Here is a 22,542-nt window from a genome sequence, read left to right as displayed (position 1 = left end):
TATGATTTTTATGCCTAGAGAGAGTTAGATTGCAATAGAGGCTACTTCGATTCCTTAAATATATTATTTCCACGGAAGTCTACTTTAACCACACGAACGAAGCTGCGGGCAATAGTTATTAAGCGTCATCTAACTAAGCCGAATCATAAAATTCATTTACGTATTGAGCATTATTGCTAACTTTCACGTTTGTATTGAAAAAAATAACCTAAATACTAATACCTTTAATCCAGCTCTATTGCAATATTCGTTTTCAGAGATCTCACCTTTTTAACTGTATGTCATACACATTTTGCGACAGCCCTAAGAAGCCCTTTATGCAGCCTTTTTGCAGAATCCGTTCTAAGTGAGGTCAGGAAACATTTAACTACCCGCTAAAATTAAAATTGATATCACAAAATCGAAGGAATTTTATATAAACTTGTGACAGCCCTACACGCCCTTAATGCAACCCTTTTGCAAAATCTTTTCTTAGCGGGCATCTGCTATCTATGACCTTTCGCTTTTATGTCGAATAATATGTCTAATTATATGACGGAGAATTGGAAGGAAATGGAGTAATAATAAATGCATTATAGTAATTCTGAAATAGTTAATACCTAGGAAACCTACATATTAGATTTGTTCCGAAAACGAGTTAACAATAACAACATTAAAAATTTTGTTTAAATTGGTTATAGTTGCAACCTGTTTTTTTGTTCATCATCATCAGTCCATCTATGTTCCCACTGTTCTGATACAGATCTCCTATTAGTGTTAATGCCATAATCCACCACGCTTTTGCGGATTAGCGTTTTTTAATTAATTATTGCATATTTCATCAAAGTCGAAAGCAAATCTACGCCGTGAATAATGATACACCGTACGATATATTTATTATGACGTGTTCTATATAATACACATGGAAAATAATATGGTATACCTGCAATTATCCAGTGAAAATTATAACTGATCATTAAAAATATATGCTCCAATAAACATGGCTTGCGATATTGTAAGAATTTTTAATTAAACACTGCAATAATAATCAGCTCATACGTGTACTTTCTCTGTAATTTTTGTTTTGAATTTATTTTATATATTATACATACATTATTATATCATGTTGCTTGTTTTTTGTCATCTATACAATATTATTAAGAGGAAAGTTATGTGAGTATGTTTGTTGTCACACAAAAAGTGCTTGATCGATTTTAGGATTCTTTCACAATTTAAAAGCTGCCACCACTGAGATATTACGGCTACGTGTACCACGTGCGGGGCGGGGCAAGTCGGGGCGAACAGCTAGTATTTATTATTTTTAATTTTAATATAGGAGGAGCTTCTCAATTCGACTGTATTTTTTGTGTTTTGTACCTTGTACCTTTGAATGAGTGAACAGATTTTGATAATTATTATTACATTTTTAAGTGGTAGGTGCCTTTTGTGTGCTCACATTGAAATTTGGGATAGTTCTGACAATTTGAAGACGAATTAGGTTTTGGTAGAAATAATTATACGTTGAGCAGTTAAGGTGTTTTTGAAATCATCGGAATATATTGAATCATATTTATGTACCTAGAGGTGTTCATGTGTTAAAAAATAATATATTTTTTTAGATTTTATTCATATTATTATGATCTTATTGTGATCATTACGATTTTGAATCATTACAGTTCAGGTTGCTCCACGCAATGGGAATATTTGTTTAAAACTTAGTTATTTTTTACTATATAGTTTCATATAAATATAAAATATTCAAACACAATTAAACATAACCCACATAGTCAACCACAAACGTAGTAAAATCTGATCGTACTAGGTCGTTGACCGTTGCTAAACTAAGGTCTAGATTGGTACGTGCGGAGGCCTGTATGGTGAATGAATAAATAGTAAAACATCATAATTGAAATTATTTTTTCAGGATTTATTGTTTAATCTTGTTGAAATTCACTTGAGAACAGTCGTAACTTATACTGAATTTGATAAAGACCAGTTTTTATTTGTAAGCATTAAAAACTTATCACGCTTAGAAAAAAACTATTTTTATGTGTAAAAATATAGTAAGTCGTATAGTATGTTTCAATTATTTATTAAATTTACAACTCATTTAAACCGAATAACCTCGTAACCCGCTAATAGATTCCCTCAAATCAATTATATTAACTTATTTAAAATAATTATAGCTCGTACAAATATAATTGTGAAACAAAACAAAAATTGATTAAGAGTTATTCAATGATATTCAATTTTAATAAATATGAAAAGGACTATTAAAGCGCAAGGTTTTAAATTTTAAAACAGATATTTTTATAAAAGTCTATTTTAATTAACGCTTCTTTCAGTGCTCTTGTCGTTTTCACACTGACTAGATTATGCAAAGCGCTTTTTCGTGATTCTATTCAATGCTGTTTCGATGCATATAAAATGGCCATTTAAACTTGATGCCCTTCCTAATCTCTAACACAACTAAACTAACTTCAGATTATATTTCATATCGCGTCACTAACATCTGGACCGTCGCGTGCATTTGATACCGAGTGGACACATATGTAATAATACATGCAAGTATTAAACATACGTCAGCTGTCGTTAGCACTGTTTGAATATGTAAGCGTGTCGAATTTCAGCTTTCAATGACACTAATGTCAAAATGATGCGAACTACGGAATCCAACCGCGAACCAGTCGAGTTGTCGACTAATAATTCAGTCGACAAGATTATATTTAAATGTAGGAAACACGACATTTTACGTGACACTTCAGGGATCATCATAAACGAGGCTGAGAGCAATAAACACATAAATTGACATTATAGTGCTACGTTTTATCATTTCGGATATTCAGGTGGGCGGCGTTGTATGTCGGCGATATAACGAGTTGGAATATTAAACCCAAGGAAGAATAGGCCTCTAAGGAGATGGGAATTATACGGCAAATGTGCAAACTGGTAAGCGTTTTACGACTGAAATGACGCGCTGAATCGGATTTGGATCACGTCGTTGCGAAAACGGTTGACGTGCTGTCGTCGACTTGCATAAATTTGCACAATTAAGCAAGACCTTACAACAGATCTTCACTTTAACTATTCTATTGTCATCCTTAGAACATCTACTTCATTGTTTTTCTGTATAATGCATATAAGATGCCCTATTGGATTAACAACGTAAAATGCAAATGAAATAAACTGATGCTAATTGAAAAAAATACTTTGTGCAGTTTTATAAACATGTTATGCAGGTGAAAATAAATATTTTTTATCAAATGTTAATATTTGAAGCAATTCATTAGATGAGTTACAAAATTTACACACACACACACACATAGTGCAAGGACGAAAGCTGTTACTTGATGTCTATATAATTATAAATCAAGCCTTTTACTTCAACCAGAGGTTCATGAATTTGCCTACATATTTATCACCAATTGCCGCCTTCAAGAATGCATTTTCTATAAGATACAATGTTGGCAGGGGTTAACGCCTCGTTTAGTTTCAAACGAGCTAGATTCAGTCAACGATAAGTACTTGAGAAGTTCCAGGCGAAACATTAAGGCTTTGTCAGAGTTATCGGGTTAGTTAAAACGATAACAACTGCTTTCAATCAGGGAGAAAAATTATAAGTAGTTATTTATAACTTGGATAATGGTTTTAATAGCACATTAACAATGTTTCCAAAATGATTTATCATTCTTTACTTTATTATCAGCCTTCTGTTACTTCTAGACAGTTATCAGATGTCGTATAGGCATTTATAACTGTTAAAAAATTGAAAATGAAAAAAATATAAACCGCTTAAAATTGTCGGACATAGACCAAATGATCAAATAGATGATAATGGGATTAATGCATATCTTTAACTCAAGAAACAATTATTCATAAGAAAAATATGAAACCACCGGTTATATATAAGAATATGATGTGATCAGCAATTTTTAACCGACTTCAATTTCTTTTTATTTCAAAGCTGATCCCTTCCATGTGGTCCCAGTTCAATTTGGTCTATTTCTGATATTATAAAGGTTGTAAATAGTTTTTTGTTAAAGTCACACTAACATTATAAATGTGAAAGTTTCTTTGGATGTTCGTCAATCACGCTGAAAGTACTGAATGGATTTTGATGAAATTTGGTATACAGTATGAGTTGACTTGGATGATAGGACACTTTTAATCCCGATTAAATGCACCCTTGGGATAAAACAGGAATCTTGATATCCGGGCGGAGCCGGGACGACCGTCTAGTTAATTATATAAGTAATACGTATTTTAATAAAGTATCAAAATATTAATGGCGTTATGTAAAGTGACCGTAAACTCATCATTAAAAATTGAGAGTGCTTACTTTTCTTACCTTATATTTATGGCTCTAAAATTAATGAATGCTCCAGTTTCTCGCAGTATTGAATTAAATTTTAATTACTTTAAAATAAATCAACCTATGCGAATTTATCAAACTGTTTATTAAGGAGCCATTTTATAAGAATAACTAGCTATTCCTACGGCCTCGCTCCCTTACTCAAAGGAAAAGAGTGACAGTACCGGAAGATTCCCGTTCCTGTAGGATTTCCGGGATAAAAATTATTCTGTCTGTTCTCGGGTCACAAACTTAAATCCGTACCAAATTTCATCTAGATCGGACGAGCGGGTCCTAAGATAAGCGTTTGCAAGCGAACAAACTCTTCACCTTTTTGTATATTAAGTAAAAATAGAGATAACGAAAGGAGGAAACACTTATAGCAGAACAATATACAACTCCTAACTCGCACCAAAATAATTTCGAATGATAATATATTCAGATCGCAATAGTATTTGTAGCAATTGGTGACAGCTGCATTAGGAAGTGGGACATTATAATTTATGGGTCATATTTGTACTGCAACTGTTTCCGTGACAATTGTCGGCATTGCTGTGGTATTTGATACTATGGACAATTTTGCACAAGCAATTAACTGATGCGTTGTTTTGTTGTGTGTATATTTGAAAAATCCGCGAGTTAAAGTAATTTATATTGCGTGCTGCACGTTGTTATTTGGTCGGTTTATATCTGAGTAATAAATATGAATCACCTTAAACGTAGTACTGAGTTTAATCCTTTTAATATATTCGGATACTATCGTAAGGATGTTTGTATACTAAAATATATGCACTTAAATAAGTATTCGTAAGAATATTAACGAAATTTTAATATCACGCTGTACAATCTATCAAAGATTCGTGTTAAAGACCACGCAAGAATGCAATAAAGTTGTAATTAAGAAAATCGTCATCAAAGTGTTAAGCGATTATGAATCTTAAATGAAGTGTAATTATAAATGCCATGTAACCACCCCATAGATTAAACGCAAAATAGTTTCAAAAGAATGCTAATAAATTATAGGAATAAATTTTGTGTAAATATAACATTCAATTTATTGTTTAATCTTCGTACAGGTGAATTTACGAAGAAACACATAAACGTCAAGGTCGTGATTTTAAACTAAATATAATTTGTAATTCAAGGCCCTTCTGATTACCCTTCATTGTGCGTGATTACAAGCACTAGCTAGACTGATGCTATCTTTTTGACAAATTATATAAGTCTAAAATTTTGTCATCACCATTAGCTACGATATATATTTTTAGAGTAAAAACTTGAAATCTTACATTCCATCTATTATTGTAGAATTATTTTATACAAGCATATGAACTTTAAAATAAATGTTAAGTATTGGAACATCTGCTTTTTTTTTAATTGTATATATTGCGGCACACGCAGTTATTTGACGTTAAAAAATAATTTTAACGTCAACAGCTATAGTTATACATAAAACATATTCATCGACTTCATAGAAATATAGTAATAATAAAATTATATGATTGCTGCATAATTGTATCTACATAAAACATATGATTTTATCAATTCATTAACATTTACTCAAGGACATTCACTAGATAATACCACAACCCCACAGGAGATCGGCGAAGAAAAAGTTGTACGCGAATACTGCAGTGTCTTGTGGTGGCGGATTGGGGTAGTCACGGATCTGTATCTTTTCCTCACCTAGCCCAGTCCTTTCCTCTATCCCTGTCCAGTTTTCCTTATCCCTTAACCTATAAAAGCAAATGTTCGTGCGTGGTGGTAATCGCTTACCATCAGGGGAACCATCACTTCGGTGCTCTAGTATAAAAAATAGAAAAAGGGAACAGTACTTAAACACATCTGACTTTCTAGAAAGTTCAAGGAATTTTCCTGAAAGCTTTTCGATCTTTTATTTAAAGAGTAACCGAGTTAATACAATAGGTAGATAATATAAATGGGTGTCACGTTTACACAAGCGCGAGCTAGACCAAGCGAGTCTGTCTGCACTATGAATATATTTTAAAGCTAACCCAGACAACGCTTGCGGACTTTTCTTTAAAAACGTGACGATGTAACGAATATTAAGTTCATAATATTTATCTCAACAACATTTTCAAATTTAATTTATGAGCGCAAAAACTGACGTTGAATATTTATGTGTTTGTGTGCGTGCATATTTAGAACGGTTACGAGAAAGAAATTAAACCATAAAAAATTCACTTAATTCCGCGTAGAGTATAGAGTCCCCTTGTGGTGTATGGGGCAGATGCATTTTACATCTGTTTCACTGATCGATTTTCTTTAGAGGCGAGTAGATACGTGATCAGCCTTCTATGCACTGCCAGATTGCGACTTTTTTCCACTGGGGACGAGACCCAGGTCCTCTAGTTTGTAATAGTGATACGCTGAGCATTGTATTTTATTTATATGACATGGTGCTAAAAAATCTTATTTTCTTAAATTTTCTTATTTTCAAAAATTCTTACTTGAGAATATGAGAAAAATAACCCGAAAATTATTTTACTTTATGTGTCAAATTTTGAGATTTTCTTCACGATTGATACCTTTTATAGTATAATAAATAAACTAATGTTCCCAAAAACGAAGGGGGTTTTGAATTCGACCGCTTATTTATTTTTTCTGGTTTAGTTCTCGATAACTCAGTGGATTTTCAACTGTTTGGCGTGATTATTTTTGTCTTAATTAGGTTATTGTTGTCATATGTTCTGATTGAAAAATGAAGAGATATTAATCCAGAAAAGGAATTTACCAATAGTTTCTCACATTTTTTTGTTTTCTCAATTCTATTTATTTAGTATGTATTTTAAAACAGAATTTTAACTTCATTTTCTTGCCATCCATATTAACTTCATCATAGATTTATCTTATTATCTGTTCAAAATATTTATTCAGGTCGGTAATTGCCTGTGGATTTCAATAATTTAAAAACAAACAAATTTGGTGCGAGTGGGAAAGGACAAACGTTCGGAAACTTTGTATTTGCCTAATTAACTACATTCAGGGGACCCTTCTCTGATTAGATCACGTATCGAGAGGATCAAAATGGATCTCCGAGTAAATAGAAACTTAGTTTTATTATTGTTTCACAAAGATAAATTGCCGACGAACAGAAGACGATTGACAATACCTTCGAAGTTCCGATTGAATATTGTATAAGTTACAGATGATAATTGAATAAATAGAGCCGTTATTGCCTTTCATTATAGTATTGTCTCCCGTCTCGATGTACGGTACAGTTCTGCTATCAGGAATTCATGAATTTTAAAATTGAACCTCATGCAAAATTGTTTAAAATTGTAAATTGTAAAGCGCTTACTGCTTCTTTACGATCAGCATAATAAACGTTGTGAAAGGTAATAACTGAAATTGGTGTCTCAATGATTGAACTTAAATCGTGAACGAAAAATGGCAATACAATATTCCGTTTACAGACTACAACGTCTGCCTGGATTCATTGAGTATTTATTACACAGAAATTGCTTCAAAAGCTTCATTCTTTAATCCATTTACATCCTGGACATTTTCATATTTTATGACGAGTGATAATTCAAGTAAAGATAATGTTTTAAGCTCGTGTGTTAAATTTAGGTCAAACGAAAAACGAATTGCCGTGTCGGCTACCAAGCGCTGACTCGTGATGAATACTCGGTAATGAAGCGATGTTATACGCTGAATGGAAAGTTTTTCAGAGCTCGCAGCGCTCGTTCGTTGTGCACACCTCGATTAGCCTTAAATTTGAAAGAACATTAGCACATTTTCGCAGAAATATTTAGTCGTTATTCATGCGAAAGTGCCAACAACTTATTTAAATTATTCACGTTCGCAACACGCTATGTGTCATTTTGCGCTGTGATAGACGAATGAGGTAGGAGGTTTAATGAATTTTAGTTCAGTGATGTAGATTTTTTATTTTAAATAAGCTTAATACATTGTACTATATTGTGAAGGTTCTTCTTGCTTTACAGATCTTAGAGGTTCTATAAAAGATTATAGATATATAAAAGGCTTTAGTAAAGTATGCATTGACATATAAGTAGCTTCTAAGAACTAAAATTTTCTGAACTAATATACTGCTAAGTAACTAACTTTCTCAATTGCAGTCCCCTTCAAAAAAAATTATTATTACGTTTCCATATTTCCAAATATAAACATAACGCTAATACATTCATAATACTCGAAGAAGTTAATTACTATACAATTCATTAGTTTATATATTTTCCAGTATAAACATATTACCTTCCATCAACGTTCTACAATTGCCCATTTGATCTGATCCATCGCGATAGCATTCCAGCCGAGTGTCCAATAACACATTAAGCGCAGTTTTTGTCAACATACGTTGTAGGTTTGATTAAAGCAATAAATCCCGGGCCAGCGGTTATCTCCCATTTCTGCGCCGAATTAAAGCGACAGAGCAGGATTCGGTAGTAAATTGTCCACGAACCGCGGCTTTCTTCTGTTAACATCTTTCGTAAATAATTTAGCGCTTGCTTTGTTCTGAATCACAATTTAGAGGCTAATAATTCAATATTATTGTCGTGGAAAGAATGAGAAGATGGTAAGACAGAAATGAGTCTGTTGTTTTTTTAGCGTCTAATTGAATAATTTACAATATAATGGTATATAATAATTCTGTTTAAGTAGGATTTTTCGAGGCGAAACGGGTGTTTACAAAGACCTTTTCTTACCTGAAAGGCTCGTGTATGCCATTCTGTGTGGAGTTTAATTTTGGTTCAAATGCTCGCTGCGACTTATTTTAGCCGCACGAATACAAGTAGACCAATCTTTAATCGCTGTTCCGTATACATCCGACTGAATTTGATTGTGACTTGTTACATTAGTGAGTACATTATATTTATACTATAGTATTTTTACGAGCTTTTCTTTGCAATGTGACTTTCATGCGTATGATCAACTCTGTTCAGCGTGACTCTCACATTGATTGAGCATTTACCTGTAAAATTTGTTACGTCTAGCGTTACAGGTGTTTTGAACTTTTCGATAGCATCATGTTAAATGTAAACGTGCTTTTGCACGTTAAAATTCTACAAAACACTCGTTAAATTAGGTTGTAATAAAACTTCGGACGTCACTCCAATAGGACAGGTTCGATAAAACGTATGTTCGATGTTCTTGTAGAAGTAAGTGGTCTAGTATTAAGGAGTATTGGTTGATTGTGGTGTACTTGTATATTGTGATTAAGCTGTGATTTCTAGAAACCCTACAATAAATAAACTAGCTGGGTCACATAGTAATATGATCTAAGTCAAGTCATACATTTATTTATCAGCTCAGTGGGATTCCCTTCAAAGGAATCCGAAGTAACCTTCGGTCATAAACTTCAGCTCTTGTTGCATGTCTTGTATTTTTAATCAATATTTTGATAGCTAAGTTTTAGCATTTCTGTGTTTTCTGTGCACTAAATTGAATAATATACATACAACCTTCTAATCATAATTTATAATTGCTCGTGCGTAATGAATAATATCATCACCGTAGCTAATCATATTGAAACAGATTGATCTTTAAATTGCAGTTATTGAAAAAAATCTTCTTTTCTTGGATGGGGTTATTAATCAAGTAATAGAAGCGAACTTTCTGCTTTTTTATAATTAATACCTATCTTTATATCAACAAGCTTCAGACAAAAACTAGTGTGCGCAGTAAACTACAGTTTTAAACGCTACCTTAATTTAGCACGTAGGTTGGGATTTATAACCGGATATGTAGGCGAAGTTGCAGGGAGAAGTTAGTATCGAAAGTTTATGTAATTACATACTTTACGTTAGATTCTGAAACGTTATGTAGTATAGTGTGAGTTGAACTTTACATCAGTAGAAGTTAAGGAGACGCAACAAAAAAACCGCAATCACCAATGTGGTTACGTCATTGGTCCATGCTAGAAACGTGGGAATAAGCAAAGGTGGAGACTGGCGAGGTCTGATCAAGTTGCCTCCTCAAAATTAACGGTGTTAACGGCCTCTTCGCTCGATAGCTATAAATTACGGTCAGAGTTGATCCCATTCAGATAAATCAAACGTTGGATGGAATGGAAATTCGATTATGTCCTTTATATTCGCATTAAATGGTCAGTGTGTTTGTAAATTCTGTTTGATTGAATAACGCGGTACTTGATTAACGTGATACGCTTATTTTATTTCGACGGGAGTAATCATTTCACTCCGTGACAGGATTTTTCGTAATTGAGTGTAACCTATTTGTTTAAAATTGCTTATCTGTGGATTTGTCTTGTTCAAAATAATAAAATCTGCAGTTTTACGTATTTCAAGCGTTTACGAAGCTTAATAACATTTTCGTCTTATGGATATTATAGTTGATCTTTTTGCTTCGTACTCCTTGCATTTTTTTTTATTTCTCTGTTTAGTTTGTGCTATGTGTTATGATCGATATCAGATAATATTATCACAATGTTTCTTATAAAAATTAATAAATAATAAGAATAAATCCCGACATAACGTAAAATATAACGTGTGGCATTGCTACTTTATCTTAATTAATAGTGAAGTTATTCAAAATTTAACAGTGCTTCGTTGTAATTAGAAAATGTCGGATGTAACTTTAAATTGTCTTGTTCGGAACTTCTACAATACCTACTTGTAGTTGACGATAAATGGGATAAATGTGTTCTGTGAAATATAAGCAACTGTCCTTTGTTCCTCTTTAGTTTCAGAGAATTATACGTTGCTGAACCAGTCACAGAAGATCTTTTTAGAAGATTTGTATTATTTTGATGCAATCAAAGCGAACTGTTTTTGAAATAAAAAACTATTATTACAGATCGTCACCAAGTATGACTTTCAAATTAAGTCCTTACAGAGTTGCGTATTATGGGCAATTTTCTTTCTCCGTATCGACGTGTATTTTGAGGAAATTCCCAACCTCCCAACAAACACATCCTTACATTTTTACAATATCAGCGAAGCGGCGAATAAATAGCGTATGACAATACATGGACATTTTGGGGTCCCGAGAATATGGTACTAGTGAACTTTTCACATAAATCAGAGGTCTAACTTTATTCAAACGACTCTCTGGCGACATTCGTTTGGAATCCACGTCAAACGAAACTTCGTATGGGAAAGCTTCTTTCTAAGAGTGCGAGTTACTTTGCGGAGTCAGTTTGTCTTATGAACACGTTACTCGTTTAACATTAAGAACGAGACGAAATCGTATTTAACTTTTTAGTTCCATTCTCGGGTACGATTCAAAAATGCCTTCATTATAACTTTCCTGTTCAAGGCATAAGAGTACGTACGAGATCTGAGCTGTTCATTGTTTATGAAGAAAGTATGCGAATAAAATAGGTAACATTAATTTTAATCGTATGTATTATGTTTCCTTCTTCATTTATCCTTTATGTTTGAATGGCATTTATCAGATCGTACATATTGTGAAAACGTACATATATAGCACACTCATAAACCATTACATTCGAGGACTAAGCAATTTTCGATAATATTAGTGACTTATTTTAGAAATTAAAGTAACCGATCTTTTTTAATTTCTTGAGAAGTTTAAGCATATTGGTTACTTAGCTGATTAAATAAAAGGTTGGAAGTAATCCTATTTCAACGATAGGGAATAATACAACGCATCCTGAATCTGTCTGAAGTTATCCGTGTATATGTGAGTCTGAATTCATTAATTTCTTTTACATTTGTTGCTACATAATTATCAACACGGCCAACCTTTTGTTAATCCTTATTATTTTATTGACTTCATAAAAAGACAGTCAGTCAATTGTTATCTATTATATATTATATATTGTTATATGTGAGAAAATGAACGTATTTGAAAGTTATAGCAAAAATACAACAAAAGCTTCCGCTTTTATAGAGAAATGTTTCTATATTTAATACCCATACATTGAATACCCATTTTTTCATACGACTTACAAAGTTAATCATCAATTGGTCAGAGAGAGAGGATGAAACAGTAATATTAAGCACTAGCCCGCCTAATCTGACAAACGCTAGCAGCCATATTGAATTGGCGGGAAACGCTGCACATGTTCAATTAAATTTTATCTGCTTTTACTGCATTCATATTGCAATTCCAAATTGCAATCGTTGACGCGCTTTGCGATATTGCAAACATTGTATTTTTCAATTATGTCGACGTTCGCAATTCATTTTAAAATTTTATAATTAAAATAATCGGATACGTGATGTTCGCTTACAGAACAATATTACAAAAGTTTACAAAAACGGGAGGTATCTTTTCACTTTCATTAATTTAAAATAATACTCTGTTTTTGTTTTGCTCCATATCAGCACTGCCTAGTTTGAAGCAGCATATAAATCAAAACTTAGTAACTTTTTTTTCATTAAATATTTGTTTCTTTCTTAAATTTTAAATGCTTATATTCTATGAAATATTTAAGGTATTATATTTTAATGCAATACGAGAAAAAATAAGAGAAACTTCTTCGTATTTATGAATTACACTGAGGGTCTTGTAATTGTTAAAGTTTGAAATAAATTTAACGTATTTAAAATCTCCAGTTTTAATTTTTGAGATACGTAACGTAAATAACGTTTAAAAAATTTCCATTCCTATATTCTTTTGCATTTTTAAGTACGCAAAAATGGCAAACAATATATTATAGCTGGTACATTATTAAAAGTCGTCCTGGACTCCATATTACATAATACAGTTAAAATATAGCTTTTCTCACGTTGCAATAATGATATTCTTTGTATTATACTAGTATGATATTGATTTCATAATACTATTTTTGTAATAAGTAGGTAAATGGTATTCGCATCAGGCGTCCGCGGGTCACAAACAGGATTTTAATAAAAGTTAATTTATTCAATAAAATACCACAGAACAGACCTTTATTTGGAACGGATCTGAAACTCGAATTCGTTTAATATTCGTTAACAATTGTTCGCAAATGTTCAGAAAATTATTTAGAATTAGTTTGATGTTTCTAGCATAAATTAAACGACATCGTTTTTTATCGCATAAGTAGGTACTTGTATTTTTTGTCATGTATAGAACTCATGTTTCTATTTGGAAAACTTATAAAACAGTATGTACCTATGTATGGTATATTTTATATTCATTGAACATTCTAATACTTAATACTTAAAGAGGATGGGTTTCCGATGGCTCTGTCACTACACGGCCGCACGCACACATGCGTACTATCATCGCTCAGAAGTAATAATATGAAAAATACCAATTACCTGCTGATAAAAAATAAATTATTATTAAATTAGTATTTTGTATTACTAATATACTATGTGATATTTTGACAAAAATAGCAGAATGATTAAAGGAACAGTTACAATAAACAATAACAAACTAGAATTTAAAATATATTTTCATCAAGAAGAATAGTCGCTTAAAGAATAACATGAAATATTATTAAAATCAGTATCAAACGTTCGAAAGAGTTACGGTGAACTTTAAATTAAATGTACGTTTCCCTGACTTCTTTATTGTTGAGACGTGAAAAGCCTTTTATCAAATGAGTTGAGGTCCGGGCGATTGTACTTCTTAAATATGCCTCAACTTCTTACACTATTCTCTCTTGAGTAATTCTCTAAATATTTTTCAAATACCCAATAAAGCTGAAAGTGCTATAACTATACTATATAATTATCCTACTAATCCTACTAATATTATAAATGCGAAAGGATGTGTGTGTGTGTTTGTTGCTCATTCACGCAAAAACTACTGAACCGGTTGCAATGGAATATGGTACGTAGATAGCTGGACAACTGGAATAACATATAGTCAACTTTTATCCCGATATTCCTACAGGATACGAACTTACGCGGGGCGCAGCTAGTATCTACATAAAGAACTTTTCTATTGTTTATATATTATTAAATATGCAGTATCCAGGCATTCAACCAATGAAAACAAAACGAATAATAACATCTCTTCGAAATACAAAAAAGTAAGCCCAAATTTGCAAATTTCACTTAAATATGAAGTAAGCTTTGTTTGAATTAAAGTACCTATAAATATTGTATTGTATTTTACTCGAGTGAAAACAAAAATCGTGAGAGAGAGACTACTCGCTGTAGCAATTCTTATTTAAAAATTTTGTTCATAATATTACATTAAAATATTCGTAAATCAAACACAAGTCATACTCAAAAGCCAAATTACATTTTCATTATTTCGTAGACTTTTGCTTTCTTTTGTAATAACAGGCTCCTAAGCTGGTGGTTCGCCTGATGGTAAGCGATCACCACCGCCTATGAACATTTGGAGAGGTAAGGCCGCTGTAAATGCGTTGCCCGCTTTTAAGGAGTAAAGGATAAGGAAAGGACAATGGGAATGGAAAGGAATGGCCTGGAGTAGGTGTGGAAAAGGATAGGGGCCTCCGGCTTGCTTAAGTAATATTACGTTTCATCAGACTAATCAATTGCATTACAACATGTATTGTGTTCATAGGACTAATTTGCAAATTTCCGCCATTAAGAATATAGCTTCTGTTTCTTTTCAATTTTATTTTCAGGCAATTATATCAGATTGTTCTTTCTGAATTCAAAATAATGAAACATTTCTTACCTCAAACAATAAAAGCTAAATAATTAAACAAAGGAAAATTTCGTTCAAGAGAAGACAGGCAGAATTTATAAATGCCGAATAAAAATCGCAATTTACACGACTCAAACTTGATCTCTAAAGTTGAGAAAACATACGGAATTCGAAATAAGTCAAGTCAAAACTCTCCTACAGATAACAAAGAGTGTTCCAGTGTGAAAGCATTTTGGCGAGGTTTCGTTGCAATGCCTACTGATTTATTTGAAAACTTATCATCTAAAAGTCTGGTCCAGTAAGTATAAGAAGGAAACATATTTAGACAGCTGTAAAATGTTTGAAAATTCAGACGTTTCAACGCTAGGGGTAATGTATTAGAAATGTTAATGTAAGGCTGGATTTAGAATGTAAGTATAACGATAAAAAACCAATTTTAGTATTTCGTGCTTGGGTTTTCAGAAGATCCTTTTTACGAAGGAATTATAAAGATCGCTGAATGATTAAACTTCAATGACTACAAATATATAATATTTATATAAGGCACATTAGAGAGAATATTATTAATATCATAAGCATATTAATTTGTTTGAGGTACTTGTATTGTGCCTATAAGCAGTGGTGGCTCAGTGGTAAGAACCTTTGCCTTAAAATCAACAAGCGGGGTTCGAGAAAAAAATTAATTGTTCAATTTATCTGAGCATGTGTAATATTACAATTACTCAATTCGTCGAAAGAAAATATCGTGAGGAAACCGGCATGTCCGAGAATCAAAAGTTCGACGGCATGTGTGACATCTGCCAAGCCGCACTTGGCCAGCGTGGTGGATTATGGCCTGAACCCTCGTAGGAGACCTGTGTTCCAGCAGTGGGAACATATATGGGCTGATGATGATTGTAGCTTTGAACACAGTTACAGTTAGGTACAATGCAAATAGATAAAACGTGAAATGTAATCTCATGTGACAGTAGGTTCTATATATTATGAATAATATAGAACTTAAAAAGTCACTGCGAAGCTCAAGAAACACAGGTGAAGCTGGGACGGACCGCTAGTCACACTATCACACTAATATTATAAATGTGAAAATTTGTTTGTTTGGATGTTTGTCCATCAATCATGCTGAAACAACTGAACGGATGTTGATGAAATTTGGTATACAGACAGGGTATGAGCTGACTTGGGTGATAGGAGATTTCTTATCCTGATTAATTGATCCCTTGGGTTAAACAGGAATCTTGATACCCGGGTGGAGCTGGGATGGGCGTATGGAACAGCGTCTAGTATACTATAAAAATAATCTTTTAAAGACGCTAAATAACCATTCATAAGTTGAAACGTGAAATTTGTAACATAATAATGTATGTAAATTATGAAGTTCTTTCCGCGTTGAAGGCGATGTTATATATGCCACTACAACTTTACACATGATTGGTGTGTGTCGGTGTGTACGTGTGTGCCACTATTTATTAACATTGTTGACAGACTCATGAGTCTTAATTAATGTTTATGAGTAATGTAAGACCTCATCATGTACTTATATAAATGATGAGTTTTTATGTGTAAACAGGTCGTTTAACTCCTGTTTAATCCTACTATCCTACTAATATTATAAATGCGAAAGTTTGTAAGGATATGTGTGCGTTTGTTGCTATTTCACGCAAAAAACTACTGAACCGATTGCAATGAAATTTGGTACGTAGACAGATGAACAACTGGAATAAAATATATGCAACTTTGTATCCAGATATTCCTACGGGATACGGACTTACGCGGGTGAAAGCGGGGTGCAGCTAGTTTTTTATAATATTCAGCTAGAACTTTTACATGCATTCATTGTTTTATTAGCTGGTGTTTTGCAAAATGCGTATGGAATACGCTTTTTAATTAATGTTAATTTTCTCAGCCCAATAAATTATGTCTCTAAGTAATTGGCACTCTTCTAATATTTCCTCCTGGAAACTTTTTCCAGCTCTTAAACTCTTCAATGTAATTTCAACCTTCCCACTTTATACAATTCCGTGTAAAGTTCGCCTCGATTTTGTTTTGATAATTATAACTTTTTCAGTAAGTTCATAAGCTTTGAGTTACTTAGACGATGGAGGTAAAGGTTCATTGACTTTTGAAAAATCATAATGAACTATGTACCTACCTACGCCTAGCCTTTAGAATGCTATTGATAAAAAATAAACATTAATTGTTTGCGATTCATAGGTTTCAAGTTTTATCCTTACTACTATAATTGTATGTCTGATTCTTCTTTACACTTAAACTACTGAGCCGATTCGGATAAAATTTAGTATCTATAGAGATGGTATGAGGCAAAAAGAACATAGATCACGGGTGGAAACTGTGCATGGTATTCTAAAATTCATTTATATTCAAAACAGCTTGTTAGCGAAATATCTAAGTGATAAGTATGCATTTTTTTATTTTATTTAATAAGCCAATTACATACACTTACATTACATTCATAGCGAATATTGTAACTTTGCATGTAAAGTTACATTAACGTATATATCATTACAATTACATACTAATTTGTGATATGTAACCAAAATAAAAATTATTGTGGGAGTCGAGCACGCTTCGGCACGAATTGGGCCAGCTCGCACCGGGGAAGTACCACACCCCCACAGAAAACCGGCGTGAAATAGTGGCATGCCACTGTGTTTCGTACAGGTGGTGAGTGGGGGAGCCGGAGGCCCGTATCCTTTTCCTCACCCGTCCTAGTCCATTCTTTCTTTCCAGTCGTTAATCCTTTCCTTTTCCCTTACCCCATAAAAGCGGGCAGCGCATCCACAGAGGTACTAACTTTCCAAATGTTTATGGGCGGTGGTGATCGCTTACCATCAGGCGAACCACCAGCTCAGCTGCCCGCTATGACATAAAAAATAAAAAAAATAGAATAAACTCAGTGTTGCCATGTTCTGATACATACGAAAGGTATTTTCCGCTACGAGTGGGTAGATTATATTTTTGTCAAAGAAATAATTAACCAATAATAATTGCTTATTTACAATACATAAATATTACAGAAATTTGAGCATAATTGATCTATAAAAACACTTCGACTATATATAGAATAGGCCAAACCTTACAAAGCCTCAGATATATATAATTGTCACGCATTCAAGATTATATATATAGTAAAGTTATCTTGTCATCTGTCACGCAAAATGGGACATCGGGATTTTTGTGACAAAGTACCGACACATATTTACCGCGTGTAACGCATAATAAATACGGTTACATAAATAACTAGCTTTCCGCCAGCGGCTTTGTCCGCGTTCTCAAAGAAAAATACAGCCCTGTGGCTATAGCCGCATAGTAGTCGTTCCTGTTTTTTGGAATAACAAATATCCTTTCTCTTTCATTGGGTCTCACTATCTTTGTAACAAATTTCGTGCGAGTCGGTTTAGTTGTTTAGGCGTTATCGACAGACAGTTACTGCACATTTATAACATTAGTAGTGATTGGATCTAATAGGGTATTTCTTTAACCACTACCAAGCCTCCCTTGCTATGTTACAATTTATTCGATATCAAAGCGATATATTATTCTTATTGCACCACCCACCCACACATACATTATGACAAATTCAGTATAAAAATCCTACTATCCTACTAATATTATAAATGCGAAAGTTTGTAAGGATGTGTGTGTGTTTGTTGCTCTTTCACGCAAAAACTACTGAACCGATTGCAATGATATTTGGTACGTAGGCAGCTGGATAACTAGAATAACATATAGGCAACTTTTTATCCCGATATTCCTATGGGATACGGACTAACGCGAGTGAAACCGCGGGGCGCAACTAGTATATTATCAATAGGATAAGTTAATCATACTTAATTCCGAACTTCAAGCGAAAACAAAGTTACGATATTAAGCCTGTGGATATGAAAGCAAATTCACATTGCGCATTTCAAATTATTCAACTTGTGTAATTTGATGAAACAAATCATCGACTTTGCCCGAACAAGTAAAACTACAATTCTAATTTACCAAGCGTCGGATAACTCACACGGTTGGATATAAATTAACCCTAGAGTCCACTGGGATGAGTGATTTCTATCATTTCACCACTGCACACAGGAAGCGTGATGCGGCCGGTAATTGCAACGCGTATTATGTAATCCGTTTCGATGTTTACGAGATAGTGTGCCGTACAGACCAGCAATTTATGTTTCAGAAGCGACGTGGTCACGCTATGCATACGTAATAGGTATACCTAATGAATTCATCTATAATGAATGTTATTTAAACGCCCGATACTATTTTAGTGTGGGAGTTGAGCATGCTTCGGCACGGATCGGGCCTCGCACTGGGGAAAGTGCCATACCCCTACAGAGCTGCTACTTGTTTCGTCCGGTAAGTGGGGGAGTTGTATGTTTTATGGTCGTAATTCCTTCCCAGTGCTTTTCGTTATTTCCTCCATCAATACTTTCTTTATCCTTTTACCAGTTTAAGTTGGAAATCATTTGAAAATGTTTATGAGCGACTGCCAACTATCACGGCTTACAAAAAATTGAGTTTTGCAATAATTATTATGGAATTAATGACGTTTTCACCATGGAATTAATGACTTTTGCAGCATAGTTTTAAAGTATGTCACCATTTTATTTATTTCCGTTAAAATAATTCGAAATTATAATAAATCAGATTGTACAAAAAAGTGCTTGTAATACAAGAGTTTCATACCGCTCACCACCATTTTAAACAAAACGTAGATACAAGCTCGCAGTCTCATAAACGCATATGACTGTATGAAAATATTATTTGAGTGGTTTGCTATCGGCTGATACTGATGGAATGAGCAAAACCAATACAATCTGACCTGGTTTCAAATCTAAGCGAGAATCTATAAAACCGTGTTTTCGAATTCTCACGCAAAAGTATCAATTTAGCCTCTATCTGTGCCAAAGGAAAATATTATGAGGAAATTTTGTTATTGCAGGAAATATTCAGGACTTCTTGATGTCACCTCGCAGTTGAGTTCATACTTTTATATTACGTAATTTATTTATTTGATGCGACATAACTCTGAATTTGAATTCGAATGCTGTTATGGATGCTTGGATGGCATACATTTGTAATAAAGAGGTTTTCTATTATTACAATTCCATATATACAACAGAAAGAAACAAATAAAACCTTTGAAGATAGAAGAAAGCTTTTTTTTATTGGAATAATTTTTTGTGTACGTAATGGAGCGATGTGATAAATGTGATTTTTTTAAGCTTATAATAATTTAAATAATATTATTTTAATATAATCTTGATCAAGTGGTCAATGATATGCAGCTTAAATTAGTTTTTATCATATTTTAAAACCCCGACCTAAAAAAACCTTTTTGTCGCCTGTTTGTCTGAGTCTCTCTATGGCATCTGCAGCTCTTAAGCGGATGAACCGATTTCGATGTTTTTCCCTGTCTTGATGAATTTCTCTGTCTTGGTTCTTATGTATGTTTCTACATAATGCCATTTTATTCTTTTACACCCTCATTGGATAAATTCATATAAATGATTTTCCTGCACTTCGAGATATTTCAATTTGATCTCAGTACTTCAAATAACAGGAAAAACCGCAAGTATAGACTAGTCTTCAATATAACGAGTCGTAAGGAAACTAAATTTGAATCTTTTATCACAAAAGCTCTAGTTCATTGTTCAAGCGCCTTCATTATGGATCAGACTATCAATGCAGATTATCTGGTTTCAATATCGATAACCGATACTGAAAATATTGTTAGACGTTTAATGAATTCAGTTACTTACAGTTCCGTAATGGGGTAAGAATTTAACGAGGGATTGAATGGAACCGTTTATTGCAATAATAGAAGTTAGCATTATGCAGCATAGTTATATTTTATGGCTTTAATTACGTACAAGTGAGTAAACAGAAAATGATAAGCGTTTGTAAATTAATATGTTCATAGTGTGGTTGTGTGGAGGAGGAAAAGAGGAATTTCTTCAATATTCATCGAAAAGGGAGCATTCTCGAACAGGCTGGTAATCACCCAATTCAAAGATAATATTATATATATGGTGTGTAGCGAATGCATTTCACTCGCGCTATTCAGTGTCGCTACAGTTATCCTAATTAAGAGTTAAGATGTTCGGTACACTTTCAAAGAAGTACACAATCATAAAAATCGATGCACCCAATATAAATTATGGGGTAACAAACAGAGAAAAAAACAGTCGATTTGATAACTTGCTCTTTTTTGGAGTCTGTTGAAAAGGTGATGTATGATTTTATATGGAGTATTTGCAATTTATTTCGATTACTCTAATAAAGATGCAATAAGCCATTCTCAATACAACTATTGCGCATTTATCTTTATCCAGTTACAGATAATTAGACCTATAAATAGACTAGTTTTAACCACATTAAGTTATCATTCACATGGAAGTTGCCTTTGTGTAAGCAAACGAAGCAACGGACAACAACCTAGCTGATAACAATTAGTCTAAATCTTACAGTTATAAAATAAAGAGTTCCAACGAGTAAGCTTTATCGCTATTTATATTAACACTAGCATTCCGCCCGCGGCTTTGCTCGCATAGTCACGAGTAAGATAGACTCGGGGGGTTACCGACAAAGTTCCCGTTCCCGTTAGATTTCCGGGATAAAAACCATCCTATGTCCTTTCTCGGGTCTAAAACTATCTCTGTACCAAATTTCAACCTAATCGGTTTAGCCATTCTTGAGTTATAAATAGTGTAACTAACACGACTTTCTTTTATATATAGATTTGTGTACCAAATATTCCAATACAGGTATCTCAAAACATACGCAAAGCGTGGCATCCGCGGGGCAACTTTGTAAAGTTTGATAAACTATAATTTACCTAGTTGAGCACGAAGCAACTGTCGTGTTTTGTGAATACATTAGACGTCCCGTAACAAGCAAGCAGAACTCGTGACCCTAGAGGAGACCCTTAGGGAAATTATGCGCTACTTCCTGTACTCTATGATATGGATAATAAAAATGTTTTCTGCTCTTTGACGTCAGTTACTGAATTTGATATTGTCTCGTATTTTAGCGATACCGCTGATGTTTGGATCGGGCTCCCAATAGAAGAATTACGTAGTGACGCTATGGAAAATTACATTAGCATTATTTTATATTAATAAGAGTCTATACATGATATATAGACATATATTTTTTTTGCTCATCGACAAAAAAGATTACTGAGGTCTCTGAGGAGATATATATACAACTTTAAATTCTAAAATGGGACCAAATGACTATAATTCTCTATTAAAGACAAATAGAATCAAGACAATCGGTGGACAAACCATAGATTTATCGAGTAACAATGCCAACGAAAAAAGTACTGTCGAGTAAATTCTAAAGAACCTCCTTCGTTTTTGAGATGTCCATTGAAAAGTGAGTCCTTTATCCTCTCGTGGGATAAACAATAAATTCGTCATACATCTGTTTCATGGAATTTTATTTTTCCAACAAGCATGTTATCGGGTTCTGTAGTCTACCAGACCGAAAATGCTTTTGAGTCTTCACTAGAGATGAACCCAGGATACGGGGATATCCCCGATCCAAAGTACCAAAAAGGTATTGGAGACCTTTTTCAATGGAACCAATAAATGATTAGAAAACTATCTTTTATTATTTTAATAGAACAAGAGTATCTACTGGAACATCAAATAATTCTT

This window comes from Zerene cesonia, chromosome 13, assembly GCF_012273895.1.
Source record: "Zerene cesonia ecotype Mississippi chromosome 13, Zerene_cesonia_1.1, whole genome shotgun sequence".
Classification (NCBI taxonomy): domain Eukaryota; kingdom Metazoa; phylum Arthropoda; class Insecta; order Lepidoptera; family Pieridae; genus Zerene; species Zerene cesonia.
This window is presented reverse-complemented; position numbering follows the sequence as displayed.